Genomic DNA, 19454 nt, shown 5'->3' with positions numbered 1-19454 from the left:
TATATATATATATATATCCATATATATATATATATATATATATATATATATATATATATATATATCCATATATATCTATATATATATTATTGGCAATGCCTTCACAAACCTTGGAAACAATTCACCAGTTTAAGGGTTCACTCCAGTACCTCATATGTGGAAACTAGAATTACCAAAAGGCACTGAAGCTGAGTTCTATAATACAATGTTCTACTGCATATTTGGGATGTACTTACTGAGCCCTGGCAGGAATGAAACAATAACTTGGACACATTGCAACCAAGTAGGAAGGCACGAAAGTTAACATGTTCAGTAATGCAATATCCTACACATGTTCGAAAGGGTCTAACTTCAAGTTGCTGCAGGAATCATAACTTTGAATTTAAAATCTCAACAATTATTTGCATAAGAATAGGTTTTTGTGTGTGTTTGACTATCTGACTTCCTTACTACATGTGTCATATAATAATCCCCAAAACTAGCAGGAGCAATCTACAGCCAATAGGTACAAATATTCATAATGAAAAATGTGGCATCTTTTTGTCTACATTATGTAAACTTGGTATGAAACATAAAAAAGATACAGTACATATCACAACATTTCACTTAGTAAGGCTGCATGTAATTCTCTCAGAATATTTTCTGTTCTAGTATTTGCTCAGTAAAATATTCTTTTTTTTTACCTGAGTTAGGTAGCTCAAATTCTTTCTCGAGGATAGTTTTTAAAAAAAATAGCATACCATAGCTAGCTCATTCTTCAAGCTTGCCAGCCTTTGACAGTCTTCTGGTAGCAATGAGCCAGAGAAGAAAGATTTGTTCACTGTAAATGAGGCAAAGTGAAGATCACGTCCGAAAAGTTTGCCTGTCATATCATGCAGCCTTCCTCCTTAGCACAACTACTAATAATTTTAGCAATGGCTTGATGAATGTTAAACTAAAGAGAAAAGGTGCATCGTGGACACAGTAGGCCCATTCCTTCCATAAAATGTCTGTTATATGTTCATTGGTAGGGATGAGAATACATAAAAGCCCTAAAAATTGGCCCTTTGTGGGTCAAAAATAGCTGACCAAAACTTTGGCTAACGCAAAAGGTGAATGATGAAAGTGGTCCAATCTGTCCTATACATTTGAAAGCTTCAGGGAGTAATAACCAAGTCCCATCTGCTAAGGTCACAGAGAGGATGAAATTTGGTTTTTGAACATTTTACGTTATAAAAAAATGCATTGACTGTAATTATATACAGTAAATGATAAAGCCATATACAGTAATTTGAAAGTCCTAGGGAGTAAATGTTCTGATTGAAAAGGTTGTAATTAAGGAATAAAGAAGAGCACATGCTTCTAGAATGAAACATGCTTCTGAAATAGGCATATTAATCAGTAATAACTCTGTAAAGGTCATTACGTGAGAGAAGGAACTACAGTATGTCACTATTAAAGTGTCTCAAGATCGCTGAGCAAGAGCAAGGTCAACTGCACACCATGATTGCTACTAGGAATAATATTGTTATGAACAGAATGTTAACAAAATCTTTTCTGGTTTTTGTTATGATTAAGATTGGTTTTGTTGATGTGACCTTAGGTTAGAATTTGGTATTGGGGGGAATAAAAAAGCCCCCATTTTTTTTCTCATGTGATAGGTTTGGTAGGAATCTCAAGTGGTCCTCTAGTCCTTTCCCCCTGCCCACTCCCATGCTAAGGCAGGATTAAATATACCTAGATCAACCCTGACAAGTGTTTGCCCAACCTGTTCTTAAAAACCTCCCAGGAGAGGCATTCCACAACCTCCCTTGATAACCTGTTCCAGTGCTTAGCTAGCCTTATAGCTAGCAAGTTTCCCCTAATACCCAACTTAAATTTTGCTTGCTACAAACTAAGCCAAGTACTTCTTATCCTACCCACAGTGGAGATGGAGAACAATTGATCACCATCTTCTTTATAATAACCTTTTACATGTTTGAAGACTGTTATGTTCCCCCAAGCCTCCTCTTCTCTTAACTAAACATGCCCAATTCTTCCAGCCTTTCCTCATAGGTCATGTTTTTCTAAACCCCTTATCATTTTTGTTTCTCTCCACTGGACTACCTCCAAGGTATTCATATCTTTCTTTAAGTGTGGTTCTTCAGACTTGGCATACTACTACAGCTGAGCCATCACACGTGCTCAGTAGAGCAGAACAATAACCTCCTGTGACTTACATGTAATACTCCTTTTAATACATCCCAAATTACATTGCCTATTTTTGCAACAGCATCCCGCTGTTGACTCATATTCTATATGTGATCCACATATTCTATATGTAATCTTGGATCTTTCTCTGCAGTACTGCTGCCTAGTCAGTTATTTCCCATTTTGTATTTGTGCATTTGATTTTTTCCTTTCTAAGTACAGTACTCTGAACTTGTCGTTTTTGATTTTCATCGTATTGATTTCAAACCAATCCTCCAATTTATCCAGATAATTCTGAATTCTAATCCTGTCCTCCAAAGTGCTTTGCAGCCCGCTTGGGTGCCATCTGCAAATTTTATAAGCCTTCTTTCTGTTCCCTCATCCAAGTCATTAATGAAAAGATTCAGTAGTACTGGACCCAGGACAGACCCCTGTGGGATTCCACTTTGACAGCAAACCATTGATGGTTTGTTTTTTCAACCAGCTCTGTATTCACCTAATAGTAATTTCATCTAGACCTCATTTCTCTAGTTTGCTTCCAAGAATGTCATGTGGGACTTTGTGAAAAGCCTTACTAAAACCAAGATATATCATATCTACTGCTTGTCCCCATCCACTAGGCCAGTAATCCTGTCAAAGAAGGAAATTAGATTGGTTTTACATGAAGCATTCCTGTTTTAACCACCACACATGATTCTGTGTTTGTTCTGTATTGTACTGTACTGATGGTGAATAGAGACTGTAAGTTTCTTTTAGAGGCAGGAACCCATTATTTATTGATAATATTTATAAATATTTACTTGGAAATCGGCTTTTGTGCAGTGTGATGTAAGCTTACAATTTTTTATAAATGATATAAAATGATAATATCTGAATATTACTATATACATTTTATTAAATATTCACTCGGTGTTATAATATTTGTATAATAAATTATCTGCTAATGTGGCACACCCTAGTTTATATTGGTCAATTGTATGTCCACCACACCTGTGAGTTAAAACTTTCACTGGAAAAACATATTGTATCTCACCATAAAATTTTTGTGAAGTAGTAAATAGTGAAATGACTATTGGTTAAAATGTTCAGAAGGGTGGGAAGGGTTTTATCTGTATGATCCCATAGACTTTAGTGGAAGTTGCCTGGCTATTGCCTAATGCAACATTTTAAGATACAGACATTGTTGTAGGGTATTCTGTTTTCTTTGTGTGTCTTGTTGAAAGTCAAATCAGATTTGGCACATATCATTTCTGCAACTTTTATTGCTTTCAAATGGCAGAGGTGTGTGCTCAGCATCTCTCAAGATTTGGTCCTTAGTTTATGTCAATGAATACATGAAGCTACTGAAAACACTGAATTACGTGGTTCCTGTCCTGACATTTATCTGGGAGATGAATTAGAAGTGTTATTCCTCTATATCCCACAAATTGTTACAATTAGCTTCTGATTTAGAACCTTTTGGAAGTTTTGAAGTTTGCCTTTTGTTTAGCATTTGTAGTGAAATAGAATAATTTTCATGGATATTGACAGTGAATTCTTTTTTCAAAACATTTTTTATCAAACTCTGAACTTCTGTGTTTTTCGCCATTGAGTGAAGATAATAGAAGAAGCACAAAGGTGCAAGGAAAAACACCTTCATTTAGAGTGAATGTTGTTTAAGTTGGGCTTTATACATTGATGGAACAGACACTTATTCATTGACCCCATAAAGGCACTAATGCACCATTTTAGCATTACACTAAGGCCCCAGTGACATCAGTGAGACTATTCATTTGCTTAATGTACTCTGCTAGATCAGGGCCTAAAATCCCGATTGTCACTGTGCCTCCATGAGTCACAACTGAGAATAACAAATTCAGGACAAGCTGCTCAGAAAAAGGGAAGACATACACCAAAATTGGTGGTTATTCTTTCATGAGATATACCAAACCAGCAACAAAGTAAATTTCCTCAAAAGTATCTCATCCTCCATTTACATTTTATAATGCAGATAAAGTCCACCTTTATTCTCATCCAAGTTTTCTTACGAAAGTGGTCTTCTCTTTTCATGTCAACCAAGTAACCAGTATTCTTACTGACTTTCTTCCCAAAGCCTCACGGTAATAAGGGAGAGGAGTCACTGCACACTCTAGATGTTAAGAGTGCTAGCATTTTATCTGGAAGAGACTAAACCTTTCAGGTCTTCATCTCAATAGTTTGTTGCATTTGTGGGCAGAATGAAGGGCACCTTGTTTTCCATGCAAAGGATTTTGTCATGAATATCTGATTGTATTTGCCTTTGTTACCAGTTGGCTAACATGAAGCTTCTGAATAAAATATTGGGTCATTTGACTAGATCCCAAGCGGCCTTTGCATCATTTCTGGTTCATGTGCCCACGTTAGACATTTGCAAAGTGGAAACCTGGTCATCATGTCACAAGTTTGCCTCCTACTAAGCAATTTCTCAACAATCTAGGGAAAATGCTAAATTTGGACAAGAGGTTCCTCCAGTCCCTATTCATACAGACTTTGAACCTACCTTCAGATGGGATGGCTTATGAGTTACCTACAGTGAAATGGACATGTGCAATCATTGGAAGAAGAAAAAATGGTTAACCTTTTCATAACTGTTGTTCTTCAAGATGAGTTGCATATGGTCCATTCCACAACTGACTCTCCTTTCCCTCTCTGAAATCATCGTTCTAGGAAGGAACTGAGGTGGGTCTGGTGCAGCTTATCCCTTTATATCTATGCAGTGTGCACATAACAGCAAAGTGCACGCAGATCACCCCAATGAGTACTGCTAAGGATAAAAAGTCTCCAACAACTGTGCACTGGACTGCACACAGCCCTACCGTGGAATGGACATGTGCAACACATCGTGAAGCACAACAGTTACAGAAAGATTAGCATTTTATTCAGAATTTCACTGTTATTGGTACTAGATGCTAAGGAAGTTTTGAATGGGGAGAAGATGGGCTCCTGAGGTGGAATGGAAAGGTAGGTATGGAAAATACTAGCAACAATTCAGGGCAGAATTATGTAAGGAGTGACACATCCCAATTTCAGATTGTTAGTTTGCCCATAGAGGACAGCTTTACAAAGTAATACTAAAATTATGCTTCCTGCATGGCTAGATTTAAAGGACAGGAGCTCACCCATTTAGGTTTTGGTGGCTGTATCTAGCTTCTTGTCTACATTACCGCTGAATCGATGCTTCGTCAATCGATGCCCCGGGGATCAATTTAGCGGTCTAATGAAGACCAGCTAACTCAGTGGTCAACCCCAGTACTCCACCGGGAATGAAGTGTAAGGTAAGTCAATGGGAGACACTTGTTGACCCAGCGCAGTGTAGATACTGCAGTAAGTCAACCTAAGCTACGTCAACTCTAACTATGTTATTCATGTAGCTGGAGTTTCGTAACTCAAGTTGACTTACCGCAGTAGTGTAGACATAGCCTTAGTAATGGAAAATTATTAAACCTTTATTCTTTTTGTGACTGAAATTTTAAAATAGTATAGCCGTATATTGTGGAATGTGATTTAAAACAGAAACTGTTATTTAAGATACAAAAAATGTTTTTTTCAATATTTTATAACTCAATCTATTTGAAGGAATTTTCTTCAGGTTTTCCAAACAAATTCATATCTGAAATGAGGCAGATCATAGGAAAACTTTTTGTAAAGTTATAAACACAGGAAAATGAGGATTATAATGTAATTCTGAATGTAAATTTAAGGTTACCATAGCTTGCACTTTTATAATACACAAAGAAGATGCAAAAGATCTGAACTATCCCTGTGTGCATTCTCTGATATTAGCAGTTTCAGATAGAAACATTTTTTCTTCAAGATATTTGCTGAACAATCCAGGGGATAATACATTATTTACTTTGCAGAGCCAGACATTCTGCCAAATGTCCCTCCAATGTATTAAGCCTTGGGTTAAAATGCAACCACTATTTATTCATACTCGAAAGACGTGTGCAGAGCAGTATTACCTTGTGTTGGTATTGAATTTGCTTTTTTTCTGTGATATTTGTGTTCTTTAACTTCTGCTATCAATATGTGCATCTTTCTCTCTGACATTCATAGTGTTGTACCAATTATATTAGACCAGTAAAAACCAGCAGGATCTTATTAAAGGGGACAAGGCAAAGATGCCACATTTATTATGATAACAATTTATGACTAATAACTAATATCTTAATTTTTATATACACACATTATACCTAATACCTATACGCACACACCCACACACATTCACACACACACACCCACATTCATCAGGTGTTCTGCAGCTGCTGCATAGTTACCAGTCCTGAAGATAGCTTAGGGGACAAGGCAAAGATGCCACATTTATTATGATAACAATTTATGACTAATAACTAATATCTTAATTCTTATACACACACACATTCACACACTCACACCCACATTCATCAGGTGTTCTGCAGCTGCTGCATAGTTACCAGTCCTGAAGATAGCTTAAGTTCATGGCTTGATTTTGCAGCTTGGGTTCGTAGCTTGTGGCAGCTAACTGGCCAGGAAAGCTGGGCACAAGGCTGAACTGGATCTCTGTTGGGCAGGCACCGATGTTCTTCCATGTTGGCAGCAGAATGTTACCCAGAGTCTCTCATCTCATCCTTCTTTTTTATAGGCTTTTAGTTTGGATTCAAATTCTATAGGTCTTGCTGTGTCACGCTGCCTCTGGGTTTAGATTGATCACCCATCAATTGCAGGCGTGACTTTCAGCCTTGGACCTGGCTTTGATCTTCCTTCTGTTGTTCTGTTGTCCTTTTCTTTTTAGGGTGGATGCTTCTTACTTTGTTTAGGGCTGTTGTCTAGGTCTTCAGCCGTTGGTATTTGAACTTTATCTCATCAGGACAGGCTGGGGCTGGAGGTTGATTCCATCATTCATACATACCTCATTCACACATCTAAACTAAACTAATAAGATTACAGCAGGGTTTGCAAAAATGAAGGTTGGAGGAAGCTTTTTCAAAATGGAGTGAGTGTTTTAAAATGGGGTTTGAATTACAATATGGAACAGAAGTTACAGTATAGGCAAGTGTAGTGAATGGTGAACAGAAGTTACATTAATAAAGTGAACAATTGAAAACAATTTCATTTATCAGTTCTACATTGTCCCCCTTTTGGGCCTTCAATCCAGGGGCATTGAATGGGTCACACTTTATGTAATTGTTTTAAGGCAGAACCAACATAACAGTTAGGGTTACTAATAGGACAATGAGGGGATGAAAAATTATATTTAGAACTGCTGACCAGGTGGGCTGCTTCTACAACACTTTGCCCCTTGAGTTATGACCATTACAGTAGTTGTTGACATTGTAGGGCAAGGTGATCTGTTGCAAACAAACCAAATAATTATAACTAGGTGAATATAACTAAACCTATTAAAATTGACTAAACACCAGATATAACTTACACATAAATGAAAACAATTATAGTTATAATAATTGGGAATACAATAAAACCATTACAATCATTGGGTACATTGACAAATAAAATGAGGACCAAGTTTGATGCAGCAATAACCATCAAACAATAATAGTTACTGAAGTCAGGACCTTTTTAAGCACACACAGCAAATAAGATTTTGTAGGAGGACCACAGTTGTCATGCAAGGTTAAGCTGATTTGGACTTAAACTAATATTTTGTTGCTAAAATGTTGCAGAATCCCCTATTTTTAACAGTTGTTCTCAAGAGGTTTCTGGGGACCTGAAAGATGGGGCCCTACAATTATGGGCCAAGGTCTTACAGGTTATAGGGGCCCAAGAACTACCCTTTAGGGTTTGGGGGAGTAGAACCAGAGTGCATAGAGGAAAATGTGAAATTAACAATATAAGCAAATGTAACTAACAATACAAATGTATCAATAACAAACATTAACAACAAAATGACTATTAGAGAACCTAACAAAAAATAAACCTGATGCACTGGGGACCAAAGTTTTTTTTTTTTTTTTTTTTGATTGCTAAGTTGGATGCTAGTGTAATATTTCTTTTTTTTTTTTTTTTCTGGACCCAATGCTAGCACAGGACACCACGAGAGACAGACACAGAACATGCAACACAGAACACTGAACACACACCACTAGAGACAGACACAGAACTTGCAACACAGAACACTGAACACAGACTTTGTCGCGACACTATAACCATGGTATTTTATAGCTCTTCAGCTGGTACCAGCTCTCCTGATGTTCTGGTTCAGAGCCTGAAAAATAGAAGCTTAGAAACAAATTAGCACAGTGCTCCCACATGGCAGACCCTGCTCAGTCTTTGCCACAGTGTGTTTGGTACTTGGGGCTGCACAAATGCTAATTAGGTGGTTCATTTCTTTGTGACTTTAAATTTTTTTATTTTAAAATCCCCAGCCACTTTGCCATGGCCTGGAGGTCTGAGGCAGAAGCAGGCACTGTTGTTACTGTTGCAATGGCATTTTGGCCCTGGGAGGAGGAATCTACCCAAATATCCCCCTTCCCACTCTCCAGAGGAGTCCCAAAAGTCTGCCCCTTCTGGGTTCTCAAATGTTCCCTTTTCTGACATTACTGCTGCTGTAAGATGTGAGAGTGCTGTTTTAACTCTCTGTACTCAACCTTAAGGGCATCTAACTAGGTTTGAGTACGACATACATTTTTATTTCTCTGCTTTTGCAGCAGGGGTTTGTAAATCTTGGTGCAGTTTTTCATTTTTACAGGCTGTTAGGTGGAGGTAGCTGTCATTGCAAGCCTCCCACAGCAGCCAGATCCCTGCAGCGTCTCTTTTTGTTGCATTTGGGGGTTTACATATGAGGATATATTGGGCCAACCTATCCTCTAGTTCTGAAATGGTGCAGATATCTGCAAGGGCTTGTTCAGTCTAAGGACTGTGCCCATATCTCTGAAGGATTTGTTTAGAAGGCATTATCTCTTTAATAAAAGGTGAGGTAGAAGCTACTTTTGACTCCATTCCTCCCTCTGAGACTGTTTTCCCTTGCCTTTTCTTAAACATTTTTAATTTTGTTCAGCAAGCAGCACTGCTGGCCCCTGGAACCCTCTTGCTGCCCCTGATTTTTCTTTCTTTCTTTCTTTCTGCTACCTTTTCGGAGGCCAGCAGATTTTGTTAACAATTGTATGTTTTCTGCTACTTAGGCGGAGGCCAGCAGGTTTTGTTAACAATTTTAAGTTTTCTGCTACCTACGCGGAGGCCAGCAGGTTTTGTTAACAATTTTAAGTTTTCTGCTACCTACGCGGAGGCCAGCAGGTTTTGTTAACAATTTTATGTTTTTCTGCTACCTACGCGGAGGCCAGCAGGTTTTGTTAACAATTTTAAGAGCTCTTTATTTTCCTGCTACCCACACGGGGGCCAGCAGGCTTTGGTTAACCAAGAATAGAATCGTGCTCTGTAGAGCCGGTTGTGTGCACACAGATTGGTTTACAATAAGTGAGGCAAAAATACCAATAATCCCCCTTTCGCTCTTCTCCACCAAAATGTTGTACCAATTATATTAGACCAGTAAAAACCAGCAGGATCTTATTTAAAGGGGACAAGGCAAAGATGCCACATTTATTATGATAACAATTTATGACTAATAACTAAGATCTTAATTCTTATACACACACATTATACCTAATACCTATACACACACACACACACACATTCACACACACACACCCACATTCATCAGGTGTTCTGCAGCTGCTGCATCGTTACCAGTCCTGAAGATAGCTTAGGGGACAAGGCAAAGATGCCACATTTATTACGATAACAATTTATAACTAATAACTAATATCTTAATTCTTATACACACACATTATACCTAATACCTATACACACACACACACACACACATACCCACATTCATCAGGTGTTCTGCAGCTGCTGCATAGTTACCGGTCCTGAAGATAGCTTAGGGGACAAGGCAAAGATGCCACATTTATTATGATAACAATTTATGACTAATAACTAATATCTTAATTCTTATACACACACACACACACACACACACACACATTCACACACACACACCCACATTCATCAGGTGTTCTGCAGCTGCTGCATAGTTACCAGTCCTGAAGATAGCTTAAGTTCATGGCTTGATTTTGCAGCTTGGGTTCGTAGCTTGTGGCAGCTAACTGGCCAGGAAAGCTGGGCACAAGGCTGAGCTGGATCTCTGTTGGGCAGGCACCGATGTTCTTCCATGTTGGCAGCAGAATGTTATCCAGAGTCTCTCATCTCACCCTTCTTTTTTTTATAGGCTTTTAGTTTGGATTCAAAGTCTATAGGTCTTGCTGTGTCACGCTGCCTCTGGGTTTAGACTGATCACCCATCAATTGCAGGCGTGACTTTCAGGCTTGAACCTGGCTTTGATCTTCCTTCTGTTGTTCTGTTGTCCTTTTCTTTTTAGGGTGGATGTTGTCTAGGTCTTCAGCCGTTGGTATTTGAACTTTATCTCATCAGGACAGGCTAGGGCTGGAGGTTGATTCCGTCATCCAAACATACCTCATTCACACATCTAAACTAAACTAATAAGATTACAGCAGGGTTTGCAAAAATGAAGGTTGGAGGAAGCTTTTACAAAATGGAGTGAGTGTTTTAAAATGGGGTTTGAATTACAGTATGGAACAGAAGTTACAGTATAGGCAAGTGTAGTGAATGGTGAACAGAAGTTACATTAATAAAGTGAACAATTGAAAACAATTTCATTTATCAGTTCTACAATAGTCTTACATTTTTCCATTGCTGTCAGTTTTATGGTGACTAATTTATCCAAAACATACACTAAATATAATAGCTATTAACCTTAAATATATCTTGAAAAATGTAAAAACAAACAAAAAAAACACCGATTGGCTATTTTCCCTCATAGTAAATTATTTTACCTTATTCAAATTAGGAAGAATTATTGTCAGTTTAATGTTTTCACCAAGAGGTGACACTAGCATTTTCTCCATTTTTTTAAATAGGTAACTGCGCTTTTAGACTCTAAACAAGCATTGAGTTGTTCTGATATCGCGTGATCAAGTTTAATGTATTTCCTTATCCTGGTTTCTTGCTTTGTGTTTTAAGCCTATGATGGCTTACACAAGGAAAACTGACAACATTTTTGAAGAAGGAGTTTTATTGTGAAGTCAAAACAGGATTTTGTAAAATATATGAATCAAAATCTAAATATTGCTTCAGAAAAGGATACAATTACTTTGGGTTACTTAGCTTTAGCAAAATATGTGATGATCTATAGTCATAAAAATTAAGTTTTGTAAAATGTAAATTCTGAAAAGGTGTGACATCTTTGGTCCTAGGGCAACTTTGCTTTTTAATCATACGAACTATTAACTCAACACCAGAAGAATAGAAATATTGTATTACCATCTTCCCTTGCCCCCAAACAATGGTGCCAATATAACAGCTTTGGGGCTGCAGGGATCACATCTGAATTATAACCTACAAACTTTCCAAGTGAAACTCTCCAGGAACAGATTCATCTCATCTCCACTTGTAAGGTCAGCAAGTGAATGAACTCCTAATACTGTAACGGTAACAAGTATCAGAGGGGTAGCCGTGTTAGTCTGGATCTGTAAAAGCAGCAAAGAATCCTGTGGCACCTTATAGACTAACAGACATTTTGGAGCATGAGCTTTGGTATTCACCCACGAAAGCTCATGCTCCAAAATGTCTGTTAGTCTATAAGGTGCCACAGGATTCTTTGCTGCTGTAATGGTAACATCATTTAATGCAGATTCTCTGGGCTAGAAACACAATTATTGTTGAGTACATCAGCATGCTTAGTGGAAATGTTTTCTATTGTTTCCATGGTAGAGAAAATGGTAAGAAAAACATGAAGAATGGAAGGCAAGAGGTCGACAGAATGTATTGCAACCCACTAGAAAAATATATTACCCAGTTAGGAACTATTAATCTGTATCTATATCAGTCTAAAGGATAAATTGAGAGGTATGGTCCTGACAGGTGACTTATGTACCAATTACATCAAATATCAAAAATTTACATTATTCCCAGACTGGGTTTTAGGTTATCTTCTTCCTTATAAATGCTAGATCAGAAAATACTTAGAATATCATTTAAATTAAGTATTGTATTAACCTCAGGTTTTTATTTATAATTTTCATAGTTAAATTTTGGGTGCTTGAATTTTGTGTTGTGGTGTAGGTAGGAGCAAGGAAGCCCATGCGGTTATGGTACAGGAAAGTGCTTTATTAATAATCACCCAGAAATGCCCAAATAGTCACTACTGCTCCTTGTATAGAGTTATAGGATAGTCTTTAAGACCATCCCAGCACATATCTCACCTCAGCACATAAATTCCAAATGAAATCAGGGGAACTATGTGAGTACAATACACAATGAATTCTATTCCTAAGTGAGTGTGAACTATTTTGGAAGCTTTAGTTTGTTTAATTTTTGTGTCTATGATGACTATGCAAGAGAGGATACACTTCATGGATAGCACAAAGACTAGATTATAAGGTTAGAATCCATTTGTCCTGACTCCCAGTTAAGTGTTCATCTGTTAGCCTACAGCTGCTCCCTGCTAGGAAAGTGTTGCAATACTTATTTTTCACAAAATTCAGTAATTCATAATGTTTTACCCAATAATTCTTGCGAGCTGGCAAGGCTCCACTGGAATCTTGTTTCAAAACAGAACGAAGTAAGCCCAGCAGCTTCTAGTCAGAAGTCTTTTTCCATGACTATCTTTGTACAGTATCCTGGTCTGTGTTTTTCCTTAGTTTCGCTATACTTTATCCTTATTTGCTGGTATAGCACTACACTAATCATTGTAAATAACTCCCATGCTGTTCTTTTCTATACACCAAGATACCACCTTGTGGGTCAAATTCTGATCTCAGCTGCATATGTGTAAATCAGGATTTTCAGAATCTAATTCTGCTTTGGCATGAGCAGGTGGTGTCATAATCAGTATTGCCAAAACCAGGCAGAGACACCAACATTATTTCTATTTAGTTTTATAAAACAGATAGCTGGAGATCTTGAGTGAAATGAATTGCTCTTATTTCTACTTTTTATTAAGTTGATTGCAGTTCATGCCACCAATTTTAAGCAGGAGCAGGCATGTCTGATTAGACGAGAGGGCTTGCTGAGTGAAAAGAAATTGTACAAAAAGTATTCAACCATGTGCTGAGCAGGCCATGCACTAAATTAAATTTCATAGCTTTTTTATTATAATTATGAGCAAATTGCCATTCTTAGTAATTTCTGACAAAAGGATAACAACCTCAACTCAGTACAGAACATCTGGTCTAGCCTCTGTTGACTGAAAATCAATTAGAATCTTTAATTATTTTTATGCAGCATCTGAATAATGATCTGTGGAACAAAATTAAATGGTCTTTCATCTGGTAGAGTACGATGATACCTTCATGGCAATGACAAACGTTATTACAGTTGGATGGATTTGTGTATGCATGTTGGAAAAGCTTGCCACATGTTGAAAAATATCCTAGGGGGTGCAATGCAACTGTAAAATTACTACATTCATATCCTTAAAGAACTCATCTCTAGGGGAATTCTTAGGTGACACAGAGTGGCTGTACCAACTCTTATATATGAGTCCTACTGGCTTCTAGTGTAGGGGATGGGTACCTCACTGTGATCTCTGGCATGACCCTCTGGGTTCTAACTTTTACCGGGAACTGGTCCTAGTCTCTGGGTGGTTCCAGGAGCAAAGAAGCACAAAGGTAAATTTAAGCACTTTTCCCTTACCTCACCTGGCCTTGCATCAAATTCAGCTTGGCTCAGCTCGAGGATCTTGACTATAGCAAACAACGTTAATTATACTAACAAAAAATAAATTACGCAGTTTTGAAAGTTTTTTCGTAAATTGTATTGTGGAACCCTCCTATGGATTAAAATTAATCTTTTCATCAATGACCTACAACTGTGTATAGGGAGTGCAGAGGAGAGTTTCTCCTTAGAAGCTAAACTCAAGAAGTGTTTATGTAACAGTATAGTAGGACTTCTTCGCTTTCTCCTTCACCAACATTTCCTGATGTTGAGAGTGATGATAGGGAGCTAGATAGTCATTGGGAATATAGCAATCAAAGTCTGTTACAACTCTAGGTACACCCTATTATTCTGTCTTGTTAATATTACACTAGCCTATAAAAATCACATTTTATATATCTTTCAAAATGAAATGAACTTTTACTGGTTCCCTATACTTGAGAGATTCTCTATACTTAAAGTAGGTAATAGCACTGGAATCAGTAATATCATTAAAAGCAAGTAAATATTTGTTAAATATTATTTGGGAAAATTCATCCTGAAATAGTTTTCTGAAATATTTATTTGGGCACCATCCTTTTTATACAAATATAAGTGTTCCACAAATTGTCATCAAATTGCCACTCAATCTTCAAACCTACCAACAGGTGACATCAGTAATCAAAGGGTATGTCTGCAATGCAAATAAAAACACCCACAGCTGGTCCATGTCAGCTGACTTGGTCTTAGTCTATAGGGCTGTTTAGCTATGGTATAGACATTGGGGGTTGGGCTGGAGCCTGGGCTTTAGGGCCCTGAGCCCAAACATATCCATCTCCATAGGCACCGACTCCGTGGGTGCTCCGGGGCTGGAGCACCTACGGGAGCAATTAGTGGGTGCTTAGCAACCACTGGCAGCCAAGCTCCCCCAACCTCAACTTCTCCTCCCCCAAATATGTCGCATCCCTGCTCCTTCCCCTCCCTCCCAGTGCTTCGTGCCACCTAACAGCTGTTTGATGGCGCTTTGGACTTTCCCAGAGGGAGGAGGAGGAGTTGGGACATGGCACGCTCAGGGGAGGAGGCAGAGAAGAGGCAGAGCAGGGGCAGGGACTTGGAAGAAGGAGGTGGGATGGTGGTGGGGACTTTGGGGAAGGGGTGGAATGGGGGCAGGGTGAGGGAGGTGCAGGGGCGGGAAGAGGCAGGGAAGGGGCTGGGCCAGGGCCCACTGGGCAAAGGGGAACTCGGTGCCTATGGCCACCTCAGTTGAATCCCCCTGTAGCTTAAGCCCAGCGATCACAAGTCAGCTGACATGGGCCAGCTGCAGGTATTTTATTGCAGTGTAGACATACCCAAAATGGCTGACAAATAACTGAAATGTAGAATGCCTATATTTTATTATGTTTCACCATAATTTATAGATTTATAATTTTAAAAAAACCTGTTTAAAGGATGTCATCTTACTGGCTGAATGAAATAAACTAGATTTGAAAAACAAAACTGGAAAAACAAATTCTATCTCATCCATACATGGACACCCTTGTTACATTGATGGTAGTACTTGACCCCTAGACCTTCAGCACACAACCCAGTCCCTTCAGATTCAAGAAGTATTGTTATTACACTACAGGGGGATTTGACACACAGTTTGCCAGTGGGTTACACAACTAATTGAGAGTCTGTAGTGGAATATTGGAAATTTGGAATTCTGGGTCATATCCTTGGCTCCTTGGGGTGGGAGTATAGTGTGGTATTTAGAAATAGTATAACCAAAGCACATAGATTTGGCTTATTTATTCTTCTTTGAGGGGTTGCAGATATATATTCCACTCAGGTATGTTAGTGCCTAGTGCACCAGCATCAGATATTTTTCCCTTAGCGGTACCCATTGAAGATGTGGAGATGCCTTATGCTTCCTTAAGATCCTCACAACAGCAGTATAAGGGTGGCACCTTCCTGACCCCCCTCAGTTCCTTTTTACTGCCAGCTAATTTAGTTCAAGCTCGCTATGTGGAAGTCTTCTCCTCACTATTATTTTTTCCCTCTGAGTCATGCTGGTTTTGCTGAGTTTTTCTCTTGTAAATAATTGTAATAGTTGCTAGTAGTTGTCTCCGTAGTCAAGTTTAGTTTTTAGTGTAGTTTTAATAATTAGTCTTGTATTAGTATTGTTGTGCCCGATGCTGGGGGTTATGCAGTGTTCTCCAGGCTTCAAACTTGCCTGCCGTGTGGGGTTTCCATCCAAAGCAGTGACTCACAGTCTCGCTGCTTTCTCTGCTTAGGAAAGGGTCACATTAAAGAAAGGCATAGCATCTGCTGTTCTTTTAAAAAGAGAAAACAGGTCACAAGAGAACCGCGTCTGAAGCAACACTTTCCGGAGCAGGCTATGAGGCCCATGTCTGTGCTGGGACCCTCCACAGCCTTTGAACAGGCCCACTGATTGGGGGGGAGGGCAGGGGCAAAGGGGGCAATTTTCCAGGGGCCTGGGCAATTTAAAAGGACACGGGGGCCCTAGGCCCTTTTATATCACCTGGTCAGGCTGCACGGCTCTTAGACGCGCATGGGGTGGTACCAGTGGTGGCGAAAGCAGCCAGGCAGGCATGTGGAAGCCCTGGACATTCCGGAAGAGTATGCCCAGCAGTACAGCTGCCAGAAGCTCACTGGGCACCAACCAGCACAGGCACAGCACCACTCAGATGTCAGGTGGACCATGTCCGTGGCTTATGTGTATATGCATCAGCTGCTGCACATGGTTCAGCGCCATGCACATGTGGCAACGCCATGCCGGTCCAGCAGCAGCGTGGGGCCCAGCTCCAGCCCGCCCTGCACGGGCTTTCTAGGGGGCCCATTGACTGTTCTGCCCTGGGACCCGGAATTGCTGTCGGCCGGCCTGCCTTTGGGTCTGATCACACTGTCCTCTTCCACTTCTGAAGTGGTGGTAGAGGGAAAGGGGTTGCTCTACGTCTCAGAAACTGCCTTGAAAGAAGACCCACAAGATGGACTGGTAGCGAGGTTAGAGCCAGGCAGTCAAACCATTTCTCCCCAGTACTGGGGAGGGAGATTTCTGTTACCATACTGTTGTCTCTGGATCTGTCCGGGGATGACTGTCAAGTCTGGTATCTATGGACACAGTTGCAGCACCACTGTTTTTGGTACCTTCGACCCCACAGGCCTATGTGGTAGCAACAGAGTAGCTCTATTTATCCATGCCAGCCTTGTCACTACCTCAGGAGTCAGTGAGACTATCAATAATGCCTGCTATTCAAGGCCTTTCAACTTCTTCAGAAACAGGGCTGAGGTTAATGCCATCCTTGGTACCAGTGACAAAACAGACACCATCTTTAAAGCAGCTGACTTAGATTTGGCACCCTTGCACTCCTCCTCTGTGGCACTGTCTATATTTTTCACCTTGGTGCTGAGGATTTTGGTACCCAGACTCCTCTCTGAGCCTGCAGTGATTCCTTTTCACTGCCAGGAAGTAAAAGAAGGCAATTTCCTGGGCCTCTTGGCAACATGGCCAGTACCGACAATACTCCTGTTTTTGGGACTAACTTTTCCCTTTTCTTCTTGTGCTGTAGACAATGTGAGGTGCCCTTAGCCCCACCTAGGTTAGCTCCACCATAACCACAGACTATTCAGCAGGGCTGGTGCAAGGATGTTTCGTGCCCTAGGTGAAACTTCCTCCTTGCGCCCTCCCCATCCCCGAGCCCCGCCCTGAGGCGCTCCCCAACGGCAGCTCCCATCCTCCACCCTGAGGCAGCCCCCCACGCCCCAGCTCACCCCTGCTCTGCCTCCACCCTGAGCACGCCGTTGCTGCTTCATTTCTCCCACCTCCCAGGCTTGTGGCGCCTAAGCTGATTGGCACTGCAAGAGCTTCTAGGAGGCTAGAGAAGTGAAGCAGCCATGGTGTGCTCGGGGAGGAGGTGGGGCAGGGGTGACCTGGGGCAGGAAGTTCCCGTGTGCCCTCCCCCTTACTTGCTGCAGGCGGCCCTCCCCGCGCTCCCCTGTTCCAACTCTCTATGCCTAAATGCTGGCGGTGACTGGGGCAGCCGAAGATCCAGCCGCTGCAGTCGCTGCAGAAGAAAATACGCCCCCCAAATCCTAGCGCCCCAGGCGATCGCCTACGTTGCCTAAATGGTTGCACCGGCCCTCCTATTCAGAGGGCTTATCAGATTTTGACATGGAATCTTTTAGCTCTTCTCCACCATGGTGGAAGACATGTCGCAGATTCTTTAAGTGCCCTGCAGAGGAAACAACATCAGTACCAACAGTGTTCCCACTGTTATTGTAAGGACAGTCTATCTTGCCTCTGATATACTAGCCTCCTATGTCATTCCTCTTCTCGCAGTGGCCTTCCTGGGATTTCCCATTCATGTACAGCTAGGACTCCACCCAAGCCAGGAAGTATATCTTCTTGCTGTCAGAGGGGCCCTGCTCAAGGATGTCCATCCTCCAGAGCCACAGCCCAAGCAGCAACTCTCCTTGGGAGATAACCCTGGTTACCTCTGGAAGATCCAGGAATCCCAGATTCCTCATCTCACCTCCCAGAGGATTTTAAATTTTACCAGGACCTGTTTTGAAGGATGGCTTCAGCTCTGGGTATACAGTCTGAACTAGTCCAGTAAAATACCCACAGCTTACTGGACCCTTACTCTGGGAAGGGTTGTCCTCCCGATAAATTTTGTATTATAACCTGCAAAGTCTTTATGGTTAACCCCTCTTTCACTTACCCTGACAGCTAAATGTATTAGAAGCATTATGTACCTCCTCAGGGGTTTGAATATTTTTATTCACATCCACTGCCTAACTCTTTAATAGTCCCAGCTGCCAATGAGAGGTCTCAGCAGACGAGGTCCAAAAGAAAGGGCTGAAAAAGCTGGATTTGTTAGGAAAGAAAATGTATTTGACTGCCTTGCTCCAGATGAAGACAGTGAACCAGCAAGCACTGTAAGCAAAATATGATTTCTTCAGCTGGGAGACGATGGTTAATTTCTCTGCCAAGCTCCTGGAGGATGCAAGGGAGAAGTTCAAGGCCTTCGTCACAGTCGGTGAAAACTTCACTCCAGTCAGCACTTGATGTTGCAGATGCCTCCTGTAGGGCTGAGGCCTTTGCAGTTATAATGAGAATAGCATTGTGGTTTTGCAATTCTGGAATGGCTCTGGATATTCAACCATTGCTGCTTACCCTAGTGACTATAAAGGAGGTTCCCACACAGTTCTGGGGTTGGTTTTTTACTCCTACTTTAGGATCCCCAAAACCAAAGGACTACTGAGACCCATACTGTACCTGTATGCTCTCACAGTGTTTATCTAACAAGTATCAGAGGGTTAGCCGTGTTAGTCTGGATCTGTAAAAAGCAACAAAGAGTCCTGTGGCACCTTATAGACTAACAGATGAATTGGAGCATAAGCTTTCGTGGTGAATACCCACTTTGTCAGACGCATGTGGAGCTTATGCTCCAATACATCTGTTAGTCTATAAGGTGCCACAGGGCTCTTTGCTGCTATCTAACAGGTGAGATTCTGTGTGGTTACTGAACTGGCTGAGCTACGCTTGTAGAAAG

General features: G+C 40.6%; 1 protein-coding gene across 2 annotated transcripts in view; it reads left to right on the top strand.

The window, feature by feature from the left end:
* The window catches only part of SPAG16 (sperm associated antigen 16), an 817531-nt gene that overhangs the window by 237775 nt on the left and 560302 nt on the right, over positions 1 to 19454 (top strand). The gene's annotated exons all lie outside the window — the stretch shown is intronic.

The sequence above is a fragment of the Gopherus flavomarginatus genome, chromosome 10 (assembly GCF_025201925.1).
Source record: "Gopherus flavomarginatus isolate rGopFla2 chromosome 10, rGopFla2.mat.asm, whole genome shotgun sequence".
Lineage (NCBI taxonomy): Eukaryota > Metazoa > Chordata > Testudines > Testudinidae > Gopherus > Gopherus flavomarginatus.
Note: the sequence above shows the minus strand (reverse complement) of the source record. Positions and strands in the feature narration are given on the sequence as shown.